Source organism: Mirounga angustirostris, unplaced genomic scaffold (genome assembly GCF_029215605.1).
Source record: "Mirounga angustirostris isolate CCGP_5_RB_7025 unplaced genomic scaffold, mMirAng1.0.hap1 SCAF_4, whole genome shotgun sequence".
NCBI classification, from domain to species: Eukaryota; Metazoa; Chordata; class Mammalia; order Carnivora; family Phocidae; genus Mirounga; species Mirounga angustirostris.
Window position 1 is genome coordinate 164,986,813 of NW_026991712.1, and position 21,086 is coordinate 165,007,898.

Consider the following 21,086-nt stretch of genomic DNA (forward strand, 5'->3'; position numbering starts at 1 on the left):
GGGCTTACACGGATGAAGTGACCTGCTCAAGATCACATGGTAAGTGTCAGACTGGAATTTGAACTGCGGGGGGTGACTCCAAAGGTTTCTTCTGGGCTCCACACTGATAGGGAAAAGATCACGGTTGGAGAAGGGTGGGGGTTGAGTAGTGAGAGAGACCTTGTGTCAGACATTTGAGAGAGCGTCAGGATCTGAAGCTGGAAAGGCAGGATTTGCCAGGCAAAGGATGGCCAGCCACTTCAGGATCACGTGTTGGAAAGACCTGTGGTGAGGTTGTACAGAGAGAGAAAAACACCATTACAACACAAGAGGGCGCCCCTCACCCTAAATCCAGCCTGGAATTGTTTGATGGTTTCCCTTAGCTTTTTTCTGATTAAAGCCTGGCATTTTACAGAAGAGGAACACTAAGTCCCTAAGAGGCCACGTGCCCTGCCCAATGTCACATAAAAATAATCAATAGCCTGAACCAGACCCCAGTTCGCTGCATTACTATCCACCAAGATTTTTTTCTCACCACAGTTGTCTACAAGAATCCCCTTTGTGCTGGGCCAGCACTAGGCTCTAAAGATGCAGAGGTGAATCAAACTGGCCCCATCCCCAAACTTTCCAGATCAAATTTCCCCAAGATCTCCAAACTTTCCAGATCAAATTTCCTATTAGTAAATTAGTAATGCTTCCTATTAGTAAAATAGTTTTGAACACACACTCCCAACATATGTGTATTTATTTACTTATAAATGATACACATACACGTAGTACATATATAATGACACAGAAAGCTAACTTTTATTGAACATTTATAATGCATCACTAGGTCCTGCTCTCAGTACTTTATACGTATTAATTCACTTAATCCTCACAAAACCCTCTGAGCAAGAGTCTAATACTATCCCATATTACAGAAGAGGAAACTGAGGTACAGAGGTTAAGTAACATAAAACCATATGGCTAAAAAGCGGGCAATCTAGCTTCAGAATAAAATGAGATCAAAAATAGAAATATTAAGTCTTAACATTTTTTTTCTAAACCCCTGTGAGTCATCTTGTGCACATCTCTTTGGAGACCAGTGCTTCAGGGGCCCCCAGACCTGTGCTGGTGAGTACAATGTGACCAGTACTTTGAGAAAGGGAAGTGCAGGAAGCTATGGGACCCAGGGGCAGCAGCTTACCTAGCCTGGAAGGTCAGGAAGGGCTTCTGGAGAAAGTGATGGCTAAGCTAAATCTGAAAAGATATGTAGTAGTTCCCCCAGAGGAGAGAGATTGGGGGAAAGTGTGTTTCTGGACGAAGGAGCAGCACATGCAAAGGCCCAGGGGCAAGAGCACATGGTGTTCTGGGAGCTCCAAGTGGTTTAGCATGGCTGGACACTGAGTGCCAAGGGATTGGATTTCTCCTCCCAGTGTTGTTATGAGGCTCATACAAGACCATAGGTATGACCATGCCTTTGTGTCTTTGCTGAGGGAACAGGCAATCAGTCTGCTGCCTCCTGGGCAGCATCCCAGCTTTTCCGTCCTCAGCTGCCAATTCCTCTATAACCCAGATGGCAAAAAGGGCCCCTCTGCCCCTTGAAGATCTGATTGAACTTGGCCTGGACTCCATTCCACAGCTGAGGACTGCTCACAGCCCTCCCTCTTTCCCCAAAGCCTCCATGAATTTCCAACTTTATTTCCTCTGAGCTACAGTTTCCATGACCCAGCCCCTTCACCTCCTGCCTCGTGTGGATTTCCACCAAAAACAAAAAGTCCAATTAAGCCAAGCATTTCATGGATTTAGTAAATTTACTAAGGATTTGGAGATCTTGAGATCACATCACATACTGCATGGCCACCTGCCATCTCCCAATTTTCTCATTCGGAGGCTCATCCAGAGCCTTCCCAAAGCCTGTGTTCCCCAAATCAGCTGATCCTCCTGACACATGCAGCACCCCCACCTCCCACCAGAAGCTGGGTTCAGTCTCGTGCACCCACACGTACCCACTATCTCCCTGCCAGGCTGGCTGCTTTTCCTATTCCCAACCTCCAACATGCACACACCCACTCTAGCCCAACCCAGGCTGCCCTACTCTGCTCCCCAGCCAAGCCCAGAAGCCGTCCTTTCTTTCATTTCCCCTGGGCCACACACAAAAGTCCCCTCTGCAGAGCAGCCAGGCCCGTCCACGGTAGCCTGGGAGGTGGTGGTAGGAGACAGGCTCCAGGAAGACCAGCAGCAGCACTGGAGGATGGGGGAGCTGCCAGCCTGAAGAAGGTGGCCAGGTGGAGCTCCAAGAGGCTGTGTGGGCTGTGCGGAAGCTGGTGACTCAGCACGCAGTGTGACCCGGCTGCTTGCCGTGCTATCTGCCACATTGGCAGCCGCATCCTTGCCTGCCTCGCAATCCTGCTTGGAGAGGCAGAGGCACGGCCCCTGGCCAGCAGGAAGGCCACTCTCCAGAGTGGACAGCAGCTCCTGCACCACCCAGCCCTGGGCTTGCCTGCGGTGGGACGCAAATACATCATAGAGGAACCTCTTACCCTCAGCCTCCCAACCCCTCAGACCCGGCAGCCAGGCCCTGAACAAGGCTGGAGATGGAGAATCCAGGAGTTTCTGGCTTCGTGTAGGAGGAGCGAGGAGATCAGCAGAAGCTGCAGGCAGAGCGACCCCCAAAGAGTTCCAACCCCAAAGTTTTGGGACAGCGGCTCCAGAGAAAGGAGAAAAGGGGATTCTTGGGGGTGGCCCCCAGCTTCTGGCCAGCACAGCTGGTGTGATACGATGTGCATCTATGTTCTGGGGGATCCACTCAAGCCAAGGCCCCACCCGGGCCCCTGGCACTCTGGGAGGCCAAGGAAGCACCCAGAATACACATGTGCTGTGTACATACTGTGCTCGAGAAGCTGCCATCCAGCACGAGGCCTGTCTCCCAGCCTAGCACCAAGACCTGGAGACTGCCCCGGGCTCTGGAAAGCAACAGTGTCTCCAACCCTGCTTTGACCAGATGCCGCAGCTCAAGCCTGGGTCGCTCGCCTACCCGTTCCTCAAGCCCCCCTGGGCAGGCCCAGGCTCAGGACCACAGGGCTGGCAGCTTCAGCTCCCGTAGATTGTGCAGCTCCATGACGCAGCAGGCCCCGGGCTATACCCATCCACCCAGATCGCAGATACTGGAGCCTGGCGAGCCGCCAGACGAAGAAATTAGAGGCACCCTGGGAGCACAGGGCCTCCAAGTATGGCCAAGCAGGGAGAGTTGGCCAAGGGCGGGGAAGATCTTGGCGACTTTCTGGGTCCCCAGCTACAGTGCCTCATCTTTGAGAGTCAGGGTTTGCAAGACTGACAAGACAATTGAGAAGCCAGCTTCGAGAACTTCCTATCTGAGACGGCACAAAACTCCAAGGTGGTCAGCCTCTTGGGCAGGGACGGCTCTACCCAAGAAGGACCAGAGGGAAACTACAGTCTCAAGCTATGTAGACTCTCTGGGCCCTGGAAGTCCAAAGCCAAGCTCAGCACCGTGGGTATCCAGCAGGGTTAGGGGGATCAGGGCGGGCAGAGGAGCCAACCAGCCCTGGCCTGGGGCTGCCGGTGAATTCCTGCCAAGTCCAATATCTCCAGCCTTCTTAGGCCCTGGAATACCTGGCCCCCCAGACAAACCAGCTGGTTTCCCTGAAGTAGCAGCTCTCCAGGAGAAAGTGGCTAGGGGTAGGGAATGCACCCTGTTGTTGGACAGAGCCGGGGCCTACGGTCCTGACACAGCCCCTGTTTCATTTGTGCACAGCATGGCACCCTGCCATTGGTAGCCACTCGAGTTCAGTCTCTGGGCGTGGCAGCCAGGAAACCTGGTTTGACCCTGTTAAACCCAGTTAAACCACCGTTAAGACCCAAACCTTTCAGGCTGTGGCAGGAAGCCAGGGCCTCCGGAGCTATGTGCCCCATGAGAGTGGATCCCAAATTCAGCTCCTGCAGCTCAACATGGGCAGCTGCCTGGCAGGCAGCCCGGCCGTGTGGGTGTTTATCACAGAGCGGCTATCCCGTCTCTGCAGCCCCAGTCCTACGACCGCAAGCTGCCTCCATCTTTGTGTGGTCCAGACACAGAGTCCCCAGCTGGAGGCCCCAAAGGGCCCCAGGACTGGCCATCTTCAGCCAGTTGGTGAATGACAGGTCCAACACGTCCAGGGGCCAGGCATCACCAGAGGAGGGGCCAAGTACCAGGTCTGGGAAGATGTCGGCCAGCTCCCCCCCATTCTGAAAGCAATTATACTTGGCAGCCAGCTGCGTGGACTGGAAGGCAACTGAACTCCCAACTTCCCATCTAGGCAGGGGCCTAAGAAAGCAAGATCCCGGAGGAAGCTCAAGTTGCCAAAAGTGTCGGGGCTAGAAAGAGGTAGTAAGTTCGGGGGGACCAGTGAAAAGGCTGTTGCATAGCCAAACTGTGGAAAGAGCCAAGATGTCCATCAATAGATGAATGGATAAAGAAGATGTGGTATATATACACAATGGAATATTATGCAGCCATCAAAAGGAATGAGATCTTGCCATTTGCAACAACGTAGATGGAATTGGAGGGTGTTACGCTGAGCGAAATAAGTCAATCAGAGAAAGACATGTATCATATGACCTTACTGATATGAGGAATTCTTAATCTCAGGAAACAAACTGAGGGTTGCTGGAGTGGAAGGGGGTGGGATGGATGGGGTGGCTGGGTGATAGACATTGGGGAGGGTATGTGCTATGGTGAGCGCTGTGAATTGTGCAAGACTGTTGAATTACAGATCTGTACCTCTGAAACAAATAATGCAATATATGTTAAGAAAAAAAAAAGAAGAAGATAGCAAGAGGGGAAGAATGAAGGGGGGGAAATCGGAGGGGGAGATGAACCATGAGAGACGATGGACACTGAGAAACAAACTGGGGGTTCTAGAGAGGAGGGGGGTGGGAGGATGGGTTAGCCTGATGATGGGTATTAAAGAGGGCATGCTCTGCATGGAGCACTGGGTGTTATGCACAAACAATGAATCATGGAACACTACATCTAAAACTAATGATGTAATGTATGGTGATTAACATAACAATAAAAAATTAAAAAGAAAAGAAAAGGCTGCTGCGGATGCCCCAAACCCCCGAGAGCTCCTGGCAGAAGCTCGGTGAGATGCAGACTCAGCCCCAGAAGTGGCAGAAGTGGAACCAGCGAGACAGAGCCCCTCCATGCTCTGTGGCACAATCTCCAAGGCATGTGTCAGCTTGGTCACTGAGGAGCCTGCTGCAGGGAGGGACAGACTGGAGTCCAAGGGGCAGATCAGGAAGAAGCAGGAGACCAGAGGTGGCCGGGAGCCTTCCATCACAGGGCAGCTGGGAGCAGTGCAGCCTGCAGTCCGAGGAAGGGATAGGAGTGCTCATTCACCTGGGCACCAAGCCTGGTCTGCAGAGAGGCAGAATCAGGACCCCCTCTCCGCCCCCCTCCCTTTTCCGGAGAGGAGCCCAGACCCCATCCTCCCCCCGACACACACATCTCAGCACTGACAGGGTACACAGCCTCCAGGGGACCCAGGAGGCGCCGGAAGCAGGGTCAGAGGACCACAAAGCTTCCAAACTGCACAACTGCTGGAAGGGTGGGACCAGCCTCGGAGATGCTTGGAGCCCAGGATCCAAGGGTCGGGTAAAGGCAGAAGTATACTAATGGGAGGAGGGACCCCGCTCTCACGCTTCTGCTGTGAGCAAGCACACAGTGTTTCTGAGCACAGGATTTGGGGCTAGAGGTCCCGGATCTCACTCGGCCATTGTCCTTCAGTGCAGTGCACATCAGCATCCTGAGCTTTAGTTTCCTCCTCAGCTTGCCAAAGTGTACTGTCACCTGCTCCATGGGCTTGCTGTGAATGGCATATGGGTGACAGAACGGGGTTTCTCTCCTCAAGTATACTACTTCCTCTCCTTTCTCTAGTAGAAAGGAAATCCTGAGTAAATCGGGGTTTTTTTGTTTAAGATTTATTTATTTATTTGACAGAGAGTGGGGGTGGGGTGCAGAGGGAGAGGGAGAGAGAGTCTTAAGCAGACTCTTCATTGAGCATGGAGCCCGACTCGGGGCTCAGTCTCATGACTTGGGAGATCACGATGTGAGTCGAAACCAAGAGTCAGACGCTTAACTGACTGCGCCACCAGGCACCCCAAGTAAATCAGGATTTTTAAAATGCTGATGTTTTATAAGCAAAATAATACATCAAAATGATGCCTTCATAAACATCTTGTAATGCTCCATGTGGAAGATCCCCCAAAGCCCAAGATTTATCCAAGAAGACTCTAGGGGTCTATTCCTGCCCTTCAGGAAGAACAGTCTTCAAGGCCTTGAACTTGATGTGCACTACCAGGATGGAGTCAGGACTCCAGGGGAGAGCAGAAGGAGAAAACGGACCTTTATGACGATCTCAAACAATGCAGTAAACTATTCAATAGAATTCAATCTGATCATGATTTTAAAAAAATAACGAACACAGAGAGAAGAAAAATGCCTTGACTTATAAAAGAGTATTTACCCCAGATCTACAGAACATATAATTCTTAATGATGAACCATCTGTTGCATTCCATTTAAAGCCAGGAACGAGACAACTATGATTACTTGCGTTCAACATGATAATGGAGGCCTTAGCCAAGAGAATAAGAAAGAAAAAGAACAGAGATTGAAATTATAAAATGATAAGTATTTTAAGAAACAAAAGGGTCACCATTTATAAGATGCTGTGATTGCCTACATAAGAATTCCAAGAATTTCTAGAAACAAACTATTAAAACATTCTTTAATGTTTAGCAAGGGTGCTAGATACTTGATACTTAAAAAAATAAAAACAACAACAATTAAAAAAAAAAAGCTTTCTAATATACCAGTGCAGTACTGAGAGTCCCAACAGGAAACTGCACATTCAAATTGCAATTTTTCTAAGGGGTTTGTGTGTCAAGAGGCTAATCACAAGCCTGTTAGCAGGGCTTCAGGGTACCACGAGGGGTAGCACGGGACCCAGAGCTGGCAAACACAGGAGCGGTCCTCATACCGAGAACTGAAGGCGACTGTATTTCATCAGATCTAAGATGCTCATTTGTTCATATTTTTAACACCTTTGAAACAGGGCTGTGTCCTACAATTAATGATACCTTGTTATTGCTGGTAACCAGGCAACGTTCATGATATGGTTACTGTTGCCTGCCCATATGCATACTTGATCATAGCTGTTCATATTATTAGCACTTCAACTGAGTTATGGATATCATTGATACTACCCGTTTTAGTTCGGCTGTGCTTTACAACGTCTTCAGGAATATTACACTATAATTCCACATTGAAATGGAGTGTTATTGTACGTGCAAGGAGAGCATGGAAAGAAAGCAGTGGGGCGCATATTCTCTGTTGGAGAAATCATGTGGGAGGAGCTCAGAGGAGGACTATAAATATGAAGGAGTTTGAGGAATAATCAATCAATTTTTCTTACATTTTAATTTTTTGTGTGTACAAAAGTTATGTAAGATAAAAATCTCTAAGTGCGTATAAAATAGCTCTAAGTTACAAGTGATGAGAAATCGTTGTGTCATCATTTAACTGGATCATTTTCCTTAATGGTATGTAAAATAATGGTTTGTTCTACAACTGATTCTTAGAGTCAGTCAAATGCAGTAATTTAACTATTTGAAACTAATTTTTCTCTCCTCTCCCTCATTATTAGTGTGTTGGTGGTGGTGAATTTTACAATTTATTGCTCAGATTGTAGAATTTTGAGACGAGATAGTACTCATCAGAGAAGGCACCCTATCCCACAGCTCGTGGACTGGCAGCTGGATATAATTACTCACAAGATTTAGGATGATTCCTTTGGGGATGAGTAAATCATTATAGGTTTTTCAAAAGGTGATTATTGTATCGTAGTTGATGGAAGCTTTATTTTGAAATGTTAAGTATTGGAAAAGGGGGTTATGTCAATGGACAAGCCAAGGGGTAGACAGCAGAGGGCATCTGTTATTCGTTTGGCATCTGAACTCCCTTTCTATGCCTATAAGTAACCAAGTCCACCTTGCTTCTAGTAGTTAAATGCTATTGCTTGGGGTCTGCTCTCTAGGATGCTGGAAGCACTACTGAAATCAGGGAGCCCATGTCAACAGCAGCTTCCTACACCTATCCCAGTCTTACAGAGAACAGTCACAATAGAGTGTTTCAAAGATGACAGTATTAACCCTCACTGATGCATTTCTCAATGCTTTCAGAAAAGGGCTTGTCTTCTGGGCCCATTCTGGGAATACAGTTAGTGAGTGGAGAACACAGGGCACATATAAATGTGCTCAATATTTCAACCTCCCCTCTCCCACTTGACACCAAGGAATTTATGGCATCTTAACTTTGTTTAGTAGACGACTGGTTAGTCCAAGATCCAATCCACCAACAAAGCGAACAAATTAGAACACTTCTGGCTACTCAAAACTAGTCTATTGAAATAAAACCTCTGGTAAATGCATCCATATCAATACATTCAGTACAATCTAAAATCATGTTGCTTCCTCCTTAGCCCAGCACACCTTCGGTGTCTGTTTCCACGTACATTCTTTAGATTTGGCCAACATAAATGAGCAGAACTCTACCCTGATTTGCCTCTCTGCTTGGGTTTACTTTGTAATTGCCGCCTAGGTATACTGGAATCTGATGCTAGTTAGACATCTCTAAACTGCAGAGAAGATGGTTTTCCATTTGTACCACTTCCGGGCCTGCTTCTAAGATCCATTCTTCTCCTTCTCCTCCTCTGTTCCATATCACTGGCAAGCCAACGCCTGCAAGGGGTATTTCCTGACCTCTCTGGAAAAAGGTTGGAGGGCAGGATGTTTTCCCCTCCTTCTCTGTCGGTGGCTCCTTCAACATCAGTTGCAAGTCTTCCACTGTTCCAACTCCTGCAGGGCAGGCCTGCCGTACTTCCAGCGTCCACTGGTTGACTCTGGGCCCTCGGTTCCAGTAATACTACCTCGTCCCCTTCTTCCTACCTCTGGAAGAAATTTGAGATTCTTCAATAACAGTCATAAAACACCCTTAGCTTTTAGGCAGACAATTGGGCTGAGAAGTTAGGATATGAGCTTGAAGTCTCTGAGCCCCTCATACTGCTCTATGGCATGGTCACTCAACCTCTAGATCCTTGCTTTCCATGGGCACTTCATTCCAGGTGACTGGAACTTTTCATTTAATTGACTGCTTCACCATTGCTTGTCTGATCTGTCAGAGTCCTATGACTTAAAGCTGGGTTTTCCCTGCACTTGGTCCTGCTTCTGTGGCTATTGGGGTTAGCTTACACTGCCCATCCCCCAGAAATTAGATGCTGGAGCTGCTGCCCCCCCTACCTCATTACCAAAAAGGGATTCTGCCTTAGTTTCCCCTTGCTATGGTTACCAGGAGATTGATTCGCTTTACCCTAATTCCCCACGTTGGAGCTGGGGGCCAGCATTTGATGGAACTCCAGAATCCTTTCCTTCCTCAGTCGTTCAGGGATCTCAGAGACTTGAGACTGCCTGATCAGGAAAGGCCCTCTGGGTTCATCTAGTCCAACACCTTCCTTTTCAGATGGGGAAACTGAGACCCAGCATGGGGAAGGGGATTTTCCAGGGCCCAACAGAGAGCAGGTGGCAGAGCTGGGATCAGAACCCAGAAGCAGGCCAGGGGAGGGTGGTGGGATGGAGGGAGTATTCATGGCAGCAAGAGGTCTCCATTCCTGACCATGGGAAGTGAAGTGAAGCTCTTGGAGCCCAGAAGACCACTCCCACCATCCTCCTGGCCCACCTCACCCCACACACATTCAGAAGACAGGGGTCTCACCATCACCTCCTTGTGATGTGCTGTGAGGAGTTTATGGAAGGATGCTGACGGAAGTCAGCCCGATTCCCGTGTTATGGTCCTGCCAGAATGGAGAAACCAGCTTGGCAAAGAAATGAAGTGGAATGATAAAATAAAATATAGTATTTAAAATAAAATAAAATGAGGGGCGCCTGGGTGGCTCAGTCGTTAAGCGTCTGCCTTCGGCTCAGGTCATGATCCCAGGGTCCTGGGATCGAGTCCCACATCGGGCTCTCTCTGCTCAGCGGGAAGCCTGCTTCTCCCTCTCCCACTCCCCCTGCTTGTGTTCCTGTTCTCGCTGTCTCTCTCTGTCATATAAATAAATAAAATCTTTAAAAAATAAATAAATAAAATAAAATAAAATGAAACATATGCCTTTGCTTCGGTCAGGGGGCCACTTTCAGGGGTGCCTTCTTTCTCTCTCCACCTACTCATCTTTCTTGCCTCCATGCCTAGCACATCTTCTCTCTCCTACTTTCCCTCCATCCCCTGTCTCTACCCCCACCTCCCCCCCACCCCACACCCTTGCCTAGGCACTGCTGTCCTCCTGGAGGACAGGCTTCTGATACAACCAAGTGACCGCCTTCTCTGTGAGTTGTTAACTGGTCAGCAAATATAATTTCTAATCATAACCAGTTCGTAGTGATTTCACTGCATAAGCAATTCAGGTGACATCACTGAAATTCTAAATAAAAAGAAGAGAGTGTGATAGACCGCTCTGCCATCACCAGATCAAATGGCTTTTGCCTGCCTGAGTTCACTTCGGGTCTTGTCCCAGCATTAAATACTTTTCCTGAAACCACCACTTCTTACACTTTCCTATGTGCTGGGCATTCTGAGAAGCATATTAAACAATATCAGCCCAGAAATGTTTTATTTCCCAGAATCCCCCTTTTTTGGGCTACCTAGAATCCCTTTTGATAATAAAAATCACTAACATTTGCTGAGAATGTACTGTGCCAGACATGATGCTCTCATGACCCACTTTCTGTGTGCTTTTCCCTCACGTTCTCCAGGTGGAGAAATGTGGCCCAAGGAACTTCAGTGGCCTATCCAAGGGCTGTCCTCGAGGTGGTTGGTTTCTTCCTCTGTAAAAAGGTGAGAACGTGGGAGCACCTTGGTGGCTCCTTCGGCTAAGCGTCTGCCTTCAGCTCAGGTCATGTATCCTGGTCCTGGGATGGAGCCCCGCATCCATCCCTGCTCAGTGGGGAGTCTGCTTCTCGCTCCCCCTCCCCTTGCTTGCTCCCACTCTCCCACTTGCTCTCAAATAAATAAATAAAATCTTTTTAAAATTTGTCAATGATTAAAATAAAAAAAAAGATGTGAGAATGTCCTAGTTACTACCTCCTCATTTGGGTTTTCAGGGACCATTGGGCTTTGACTGTGAGTTCCTTTGTTCTTACTGCCTTTGTATCTTCGGTGTTTTCAGATGTAATTCCCAGCAGCCCTGGGTAAAGGATGGCCTTGTTTCCTGTTATTTCAGACATCACAAGGACAGACAGAGGAGTCTAAACAAAGGCTACAGAAGGAGGATAGATACATTGATGCACAGAACAAATGTGAACCCAGCGGGGCAGCTGGGCAGAACCTCGGGGCAAGAGCTCCCTGTGGGCCATGGCAGCGGGGGGGCCCTGCTGGGGAGGGGAAAGAGGCTGCCCAAGAGTGGCCTGGGCTACTCTATTGTCTTAGTGGAGGCTCTTTTTGTGTCCAGGAACAGAAATCAACTCAGACTTCTGCAGGCTCAATTTGTTGGGAAGATGTGGAGGTAGCTCATGGAATCCTCAATCAGCCAGGCCTGGGGAAGGACTGAAGCCAGGGAATGGGGCAGTCAGAGACCTCCCAGTAGTTTCTCTCCCATCTCTGCTTCAACTTTCCATTCCCTCCTGACCAGCCATGTCTGCTTCTGGGCTTTCACGGCTGACATTGGTCACCCCATCCAAAAGGAACACCAGGCTGAGCTAAACCAAAGGCCAGCTTTGGAGGGTGCAGGAGCCCCACCCCTCCCTGTTCTAATCATGTTTACCCCTCCCACCCCTTCCCACCAGCCACCACATCTGCTTGAGGTCCCTCCCCAATGCTGATTTTGATGCCTCCCCCCCACCCCACCTGCCCCATCCCACGCCCCAGATCTACTGAGGAGCCCTGAGGGAAAAGAAGCCAGCATCTTCCTTCCTTGGAGACCACCGAGAAATCCCTCTCCATATGGCTCCCCTGTCTGTGTTGTAAGCTTGATGGGATGCTCTGCTTGGGCATGAATGGGTTTCTCTACAGCTCTGGGGAGAGAAGCAAAGGGTCTCTTGCTCGGGGGAGCAGCAAAGCAAAGCATTGTTCCATTCCCAAAGAGAGCTTGCAGGTTGGGCTGTAAGGGGCCATTGGGTCCTGGTTTCTCAGTTCTCTCTTCCCTTTTGGCCTGCAGATTTCATTATGTAGACAGTCTTCTTTGTTGACAATTGTTGACAATTGTGTGCAATTCTTCGACAGTTGTGCGATTTCCCCATTTGTGCTCACAGCTATCGTGAGCCTGGCGTGGGTACAGAGGCCAAGGGGGCAAAGTTTCTGCCCTTGAGAGGCTCATGGTAGGTGACAAACCCATGAAAAGGGGAACGACCCAGATGTCCTCTTATTTCTCCTGCCCTCAGTCCACACTCCCTTTAGCGAGGAAGCAGCAACAATCTGAGCGCTCAGTCTGCAAAGACTTTAGGAAATCTGGTTTCTTACCAGGTTCCCTCTTCCAAGCATCTCTGAGAATTCTCACATATCCCACCCATTCACTGTGGTTGTCACTTGTCACTGGACCCTGGTTCTGAACACTGGCAGGGCCTGTCCTCAGGAGAGCTGCTCTCCCCAGGCCCCTGCTTCCCAGACAACTTTGCCTAACATGGGCCTATTCCCACGGAAACCCCAGGCTCCCTCCTCTCCTCTGCTGTCTCTCCCTAAGTGATCTCACCCGGTCCCATGGCTTTTAAATACCATCTGTCATATTTACCAATGACTTTAGAAATCTGTATCACCACCAGTGACCTCTCCCCTGAGCTCCAGACTCTTATATCCAACTATCTATTTATCACCTTCACTTGGAAGTCAGATAGGCAATTGGAACTCATTTTGACCGAAACAAACTCCTGATTTCCTGCCCTGCCATGTCTGCTCCCCTCCGAGTATCTCCTTTTCAGGGACATCTCAGTACATCGCATGACACCATGCCCTTAGTTGTTGGACCTACAAATCTGAAAGTCATCCCTCATTCCTCCCTTTGCTCCCTCCCAGCAGCTGGCTGATGATGCCACTTCAGGACCTATCCTGCATCTGCCCACTTCCTTCCATCTCCCGTCTAGATGATGGCAATGGTATCCTGACTCTGTCTGCTTTCATTCCCGCCCTCTGCAGCCCATCTCCTACACAGAATCCAGAGTGAGCTTCTAAAAGTATAAACCAGATCATTTCACTCTCCTGATTAAGCCTTTCAATGGCTTCTCATCACATTTTTTTTTAGAGAGGGGGAGAGAGAGAAAGGGGGAGAAGGAGAGGGAGAGAGAATCTTAAGCAGGGTCCATACCTGGGGGCTCGATCTCAGGACCCTGAGATCAGGACCTGAGCCAAAATCAAGAGCTGGATGCTTAACCGACTGAGCCACCCAGGCGCCCCTCTCATAGAATAAAAACTTAATTTCTTACTCTGACTGACAATGGCTTCCTTGAACTGGTCCCTGCCTGCTTCTGTCCATACAACTCCCAGTCTTGCGCTCTCTCTCGCTCTCTCTCATTCTCCCCCCCTCTCTCTTAGAGCCACACTTGGCCTTCTCTCTGTTCATCAGAAGGACCAGGCCCACCTCCACCAAAGGATCTTTGCAGGAGCCGTTCCCTTTGCCTGGTGAGCTCAACCTCACCATTGAGGGCCTGTGTGTGTGTGTGTGTGTGTGTGTCTTTTTACTAACCATGAGTTAATCCTACAAAACTAATGGCTTTGCATATGGGTTAGCACTTCAGGAAATTTTTGCCTGTGATAAAACAATTCTCCTAGGCCATTAAGAAGTTCTGTTCTCCCATCCTACTTTCTTAGCAGATAACATGGCTTTGGGCAAAACAAAGCAAAACACTTTGAAGTCTTTCCAACAATAAAAGAAATTCCATTATTTGGGAAGAAGAAGGAGAATAAGCAGCAGCAGCAGCGGGAGAAGGAGCGAGAAGAAATGGAATCTAAGACCAAATCATTATGTGAGGTTAAAGAGGATCACATTGAAATAATAAAAGCTATGTTACTAGAGTAACAAAACACACAAACTATGGCTTTTATTTTATTTTATTTTTTTAAAGATTTTATTTATTTATTTGACAGAGAGAGACACAGAGAGAGAGGGAACACAAGCAGGGGGAGTGGGAGAGGGAGAAGCAGGCCTCCCGAGGAGCAGGGAGCCCAGCCCGATGCAGGACTTGATCCCAGGACCCTGGGATCATGACCTGAGCCGAAGGCAGACGCTTAACGACTGAGCCACCCAGGCGCCCCTAAACCATGGCTTTTAGAAAGATAAGCAGACGTTAATAGAAGCAAAATGGTAGTTTTCAGTTATTCACCCAACAAATGTTAGACTGCTATGTGCCAGGCACTGTCCTAAGTGGTAGGGAATAAGCAGTGAACAAAACCTAACACTTCTGAGCTATGGAGCTCACTTCTAATGGGTGAGAAAAGACAATTTTAAGTAAATATACTGAGCTCTATGAAGAAAGATAAAGCCATGAAGGGGGTTGGAGAGAATCAGGGGAGGGATGGGTTTGCAATTTTAAATAGCATGGTCCAGGAAGATCACTTCTAATGAGGTGACGTTTGAGCAGAAGCCTGAAGAATGAGAGAGAGATCCATGCTGCTCTCTGGAGAAGAGCACTCAAGGCAAAAGAAAGAGCAAGGGCAAAGGCCCTGAGGTGGGACTAGGCCTGGCCTTTTAGAAGAAAAGCCAGGAGGCCAAGGTGGCTGAAGTAGAATGAGCCAGGAGAGTTGTAGGAGATGCGGCCAGAGAGATCATTGTAAGAACTTTGGCAGCTCTGAGTGAGATGGGGGGTCAGTCCGTGTAGGGCTTTCAGAAGAGGGACAACACAATCTGATTTCTACTATAAAAGAATCATTGAGGCTGCCATGAATTGCTGAGGGTAGCAGCGGTAATGTGAGAACAGAAGCATAGGGACAGGCAAGGAGCTACTGCAAAAATTCAGGCGTGAGATGACGTCATCTTGGACCGTGATGGCCAACCTGGGGAGGAAGGAAAGACGTGATTAGATTTTGGCTGCACTTTGAAGGCAGAACTTGCAGCATTGACTCATGTGTTTGAGGGGGGTTGTGAGAGAAAAGAAAGTCAATGGTGACGCCAAGACTGTGGGAGAACAGGTTTTGGGAAGTTAAGAGTTTGACTTTTCACATGTTGAGTTTAACATGACTATGAGATGGCCTAGCAGTGACAGCAAAAAATGTCAAGTACTAGATGTAGGGTGTGTGTGTGCGCGTGTGCAGGCATATCCTAATTAGAACTGGTTCTGTCTCTTGGTGCCTGTGTGATCTTGGCAAGCCACCCTGCTTCTCTGGAACATTGACCCAGTCGGGCCCACTTCTCAGGGTCTGGTGTTTTTAACACATGTCCATTTTACCCTACTTCGAACCAAAGGTAAAGTTTAATTCCTCTCCCTTTGCACATGGAAGACCTTAGTGACCAGCTCCTAACAAGTCAAATGCACAAGTGATGCAATGTGACTTCCAAGGCTACGTTAGAAGAGCTTCTGCCTTGTTCTCACTCTGGGGACACTCACCCTTGGAACCTAGCCACTCCGTGGTGAAAAAGCCCAGACCACAAGCAGAGGCCACATAGGTGTTCCAAGGCACAGCCTCCACTAATGTCCCAGCATCCAGTGCCGGACACGTGAGGGACAGGGCCTTCAGATGATTCCAGCAGTCCTGCTGATGCCAAGTGGAACAGAGACGAGCTCTTCCTACCAAGCGCTGCCCAAATTGTGGTCTGAGAGCAAAATGACTGTGGTTGCTTTGGGTCGGTGTGTTATGCAGTGATAGAGAGCTAAGCTGTAGGAAGTTGTGAAAGCATTTTGTACACCGGAACTGGATCATTAGTCGTAGACATCCTGAGCTCATCTCATGACTCCAGCTATGAGTCCTTCTGAGTTGGCTGTCATCTCAGGCCAGGCACTGACTCCTTCCAGCAGCAGGTAGCATTACCCATGACACCTCACAGCCATCTTCTGGCTCCAGGCCTCCTCTCACACCCGCCTCCATCAGCTGCCCCCTTTGCTCCCACCCCATAGAACTCCTTCAACACACATTATCCAGCTATGTCTCTGCGCTTTTTCCTCATACTTTCCTTCTGGCTGAACAGTCTTTTCCTCCTTGGGCTGCAGGGACTCACTTCACCCAATCTTATCCAAGGCAGGACCCCAAACCTTCCTGTGGGGAAGAGCTTCTTCCCACGTCTCTGTCAAAGTCTGAGGGCCGCTTGCTACAAATACACCGGACCCAGTGCCTCTCAACAATATAGTCCCAGTGGAATGATGTGGAAAGGGGCCACCACCACCTGCTGATGGAGAGAGAAGAGAGGAAAGGAGCTGGAGCAGTCGTGTGAGTTTGGGGCAGTGATTTCGGAGAGAACAGGTGGTCTCCAGCTCCCTGTAAGGCATATCCACCAAATTTTATTGGTTCCCAAGCACGCCTCACTTATGTTCAAGGACAAGTCCTCTCCCACAGAAAGCCTGCTGTTTTGCTGACCATCCACCCTCTCCACACTCCTGCTGAGCCGACCCATCCTTCGGAGCCTGATTTCCACAGCCACTCCTGCCAGGCACAGCTGTTGGGGGCCACTGGCCACCTGCTGGATGGCCAAGCACGGCATGCACGGTAGGCGATCATCTGTTGGGGAAATAAGTGAAAACTACAAGTGTGCTTTGTGAACGTCTTCCTAGATTTTGATCTGGTGCCTGGACCTTCCTTCCCACAGCCCCCACAGGCCCAGCAGCACTCTGAGCCCCCTAGATGACGTATAGTGGCAGGAGGCCCCTTCCCTTGTGTTACAGGGATAATGTGGATGCTCACAGACCTCGTCAGCCTGCAGGGATGAAAGAGGCCAGGATATCACTTGGACATACATGTTGCTAGCTCAGTACTGCACCATCCTAACGCAGGTAACTGCTGGGCTCAGAATCATTACAAGCCCACTCTGCCCTTGGCATCTGTGGGAGTCCCAGCATTGTCTCATGCATGCTTCCACAGCGGTCAAAGCTGCTGCTCATGCTGCCTCCTCCACTCTGCCTGGACATCACGTGGGCAGATGCTTACCTTGCAGGGCTAGCCTCTGAATGCCTCTTAATATCCTGCCAGACTGCTGGTCGACCTCTGTTTCCCTCATACTCCCCCTGCCTTCTCACTCATAGGAGGATAGAGAAACTGGTCTCCCCTCCACTATGTCGCTCCCTTAGCCGAGAATCCCTGCTGAGTCCCGAGGTGGCACATTATTTAGATTCTTGTTTTGTTTTGTCTACATCTATGGATACACACAGACCCTAGGGCCAGAGCCATGACCCGTCTGTATCATTCAGACTCTGAGTTGAGGCTCATTCTTCATTTCAGGTTCCTCTGTGCATTCAGCCGCTAGCCACCAAGTGCCTGTGTTTAAGGGACTATGGCAGTAACTTGGCATATTAATTTTGCATTGCTGTGTTACAGATTACTGCAGTCTTAGTGGTTTAACACACCATACATGCATGCACAGTGTTGGAGGTCAGAAGACTGCAATGGGTATGCAGGCCCTTCTGAAGGCCCTGAGGGAAGATCCATTTTCATACCTTTTCCAGCTCGTAGAGGCCACCCACGTTCTTTGGCTTGTGACCCTACATCATTCCAACCTCTGCTTCTGTCACCACATCTCCTTCCCTGACTCTGACCCTCCTGCCTTCCTCTTACAAGGACCCTTGTGATTACATTGGGTCTGCCTGCAGAATCCAGGATAACCTCCCCCATCTCTAAATCCTTAGCTCAATCACATCTGCAAAGTGCCTTTGGCCACATAAGGAAGGTAATATATTCTGAGGTTTGGGGGATAAAGACATGGGGAGCTGCTATTCTGCCTGCCACGCTGGGTATCCTGCTGAAGGGATTCTATCTGAGGGAGGCATACTCTTGTCCTGCAATTTACCCTCGGGCACTCACCCTTTCCCTCCCAGTTTGCTAAACACACCTGTTCATACCTGAACCCAATCTCGGGCCAAGTTCAAGTTCTTTTCTCAAGAGCTTCCTCTTCAGCCACCTTGTAAATCAGAATGGTCATATTTCTCCTTCCTGGGGGCTCATTCCACCCTCAGAGGTAAGGCCCCTGGCTCTCCTGTTAGTGTCACAGAGAGAACTCAGATACTCAACTAAGAATCTGGAGTCCCTACTCCATGTGTGTACATCCACATATAATCCTGGGGAAGCTTCCTATCTCTCCCCCCGCCCCCAGGCTAGTCTCCACCCATCCCCACCCTGTTCTATACACCAGGTGACTGACCTCCACAAACCACATCCGTGAGCGCTCTTGTTCTCTGGCTTCCTGTTGGGATTCGGCCAATGGGAATTCCAGCAGGAGATGGGAAGGTGGAGGAGAGTGCAGGCAGGCTTTGCCTTCCCCTAACTCCCTCCCTGCAGGGCTGCCCTGGACTGCAGCATTCCTCACTGAAGGCCTCAGCTCCTGCTGGCCCCTGTGGGTTCAGGCAACTGCTCTTCCTAGCCCCCACAGACATCCAGACCGTAAGGATAGCCCCAGATTTCACATGATTTCTTGTGGTTTCCCCAAACTCTGCCCACACCTTTGTAAAGACCCTTCATTAAACTTTTCTCAAATTACCCAGTTGGAGTGTGTCAACTCTTTTCTGATGGGCTTCTGACTGTTCCATTCTCCAAAATGTAACTCAGATGTCCCCCAAGCTTCCCGGGCCTAAAGGAATGATCTCACGATATAATTTAGATCTGAGTGTTGGCAGCTCACTAACCCCACACCTGAGTCACCGCACAAACTCAGTTCCCTTTCAACCTTCTAGAATTCTTGAGTCCCCAGGGATTGCTCACAACTGGTCACTCCTTACATTTCCTCCATGCCTCCTCTGCTCGGGCTATGGTCCAAGACACTATTGACAGAATGGAGCTTTCCAGTTCTTTTGGGAGCCAGGCTCTTCCTGAGACCCCAGTACTTTCTCCAAGCCAGACTGAGGTGGTTTGGGTAGGCTGCAGATATGGGAATCAAAGCCATGTGACACTGAATCTGACGTAATTTATACATGTGCACACCTACTTTCTTTCCTGAACAACTATTTGCCAACACCTCTTCTGTCCCAAGAGCCCCCTGGCTTACGGAGAAAATGGAGCCATTGGGCAGGAATTGTGGGAGGCCACGCCCCATCTCACATTCACAAGTATAACCACTTCACCATTCATCCTCATGCACCTTCCTCGTATCAGAAGACACGTTTCTCTTTCTGTTCAAGGCTCATCTCTATATCTCTGCTCTTGGCCCCACACCCTCCTGCCTGCTCTGACAGCTGTCTCTATCTAACTCAAGGAGCTAATTCCTCTTTCCACATCTTTGAACTCTCCTCTATGGAAATACTCCTCTTTTCTTGTAACTGTTCTCAGAGTTTTCCCAGCATGAAGAAGGAGGAGGAGGAGGCACCATCCTCCTTTGTTCTAGAGTTGGCTATTTCTGCCCCTCCTTCCCTTCTCCCGCAAGTTACCCAAAAGAGCTACCTTACACTTCTAGCTCCATATCCTCATTTCTCACCCTCGACCCACTTCTATTTCACTCCTGCCCTTCCAGGGCCAAGGAACTTCTTAAGTGCCAAACCCAATGGTCACTTTCCATCCCCATCTTATGGGACTTCCCTACTGCATTGAGCTGTTTGGACCCTCCATCTCCTCCCCCCAGGGTAGGGTCCTCGTAGCAGAGACTTGGAACTTCCCGCCATGGGTTCCTTTCCCTCTTCCTTTTTCCACACCCCACCCCTGCCCCGAGCTGTAACAGAGAACACAGCTGCCCGGCTGGATTCTACACACCCCCCAGACTTCCCGCAGCTAAGTGTGGCACTGTGACTTGTGAGCGGAGCAGAAGGGACGTGGCAGCTTCCTGGCCTTACCCTTGGGGCTGTGGATGCAGAAATGGGAGCCTCATTTTAAGGATAGTAGCATCAAGCCACCAACCTAGGTCCCAGATGACTCTTTGGAACAGAGTTGGTCCTGCCTGCTGTGAACTACTCATATCTGGACTTTTCACATGAGAAAAATAAACTCAGGTCTCATTTAAGTTATTGTACTCTGAGACTTTGTTACAGCAGCTTACCCTGTACCCTAAGTAATATAGTATTGACTCAAGAGCAGTCAATCTGGAGGCTTTTTAAAGCCTACCTCACCCCCAATCTAACTTAGATCCTCTCACACTCTCTTATAGCACCCTGTACTTCTCCTTCAAAGTACGTATCACAACTTGCAATTAAATAATTATTTGGGTAACCCAGTGTTCGCTATTGATTGCTTTTCCCACAGCTCTCTGCACTACTTCCTTTTTATCTTGCAGAATACCTATGTTACTCAGGAACTCATAGCTTCCTCATTCTGATTCCTGCTGCAGGAAAAGATGAGTGTAAGCCCGTCAGATTGTCTCTCTTAGATTTTGAAGTAAGAAACAAATAAGAAGCCACTTATCAAAAGGATCTAAGATGGAAAGTTCAAGTGGGGCTACCGCGGACCACGTGCAAACCAAAACTAAGAATGAGAGTGACAGGCAGGTAGGAAAGGAACAGATGCATGAGGTGCAGACAGTGTTGCCTGTGATGACCTGTATATCGTGTCTGCTGAGGATCTGCAGGCCCCTGGATTCAGGACTATGTCCCAGTTCCACTCTCTGTCCTTGGTCCCCCACAGCTAGAGCATCTACAATTATCCCTGCAATACACCATCTTTCCCTGGGCTAACAAGAGTGCACACTTGTTTCTTGTAATCAAGCAGGCCTAGATAAAGCAGTAACTTTGGGCAAATTTATTCAACAAAGATTTTTGAAGACCTACTACGTTCTAGGCACTCCTGTATGCACTGGGGTACTAGGGAGAACAAGATGGGCTGCCTAAAGCATCTTTCTGAGAAGCAAAGTCAATTACACTCCTCGACCTGCTTCTAATTCTTCAATGGCTCCTCACTGACTTCAGAATAAAGCCCTAAATCCTAAACGTTTACAGGCAACCTGGCATGGAACAGCCTCTGTCTATCATTTG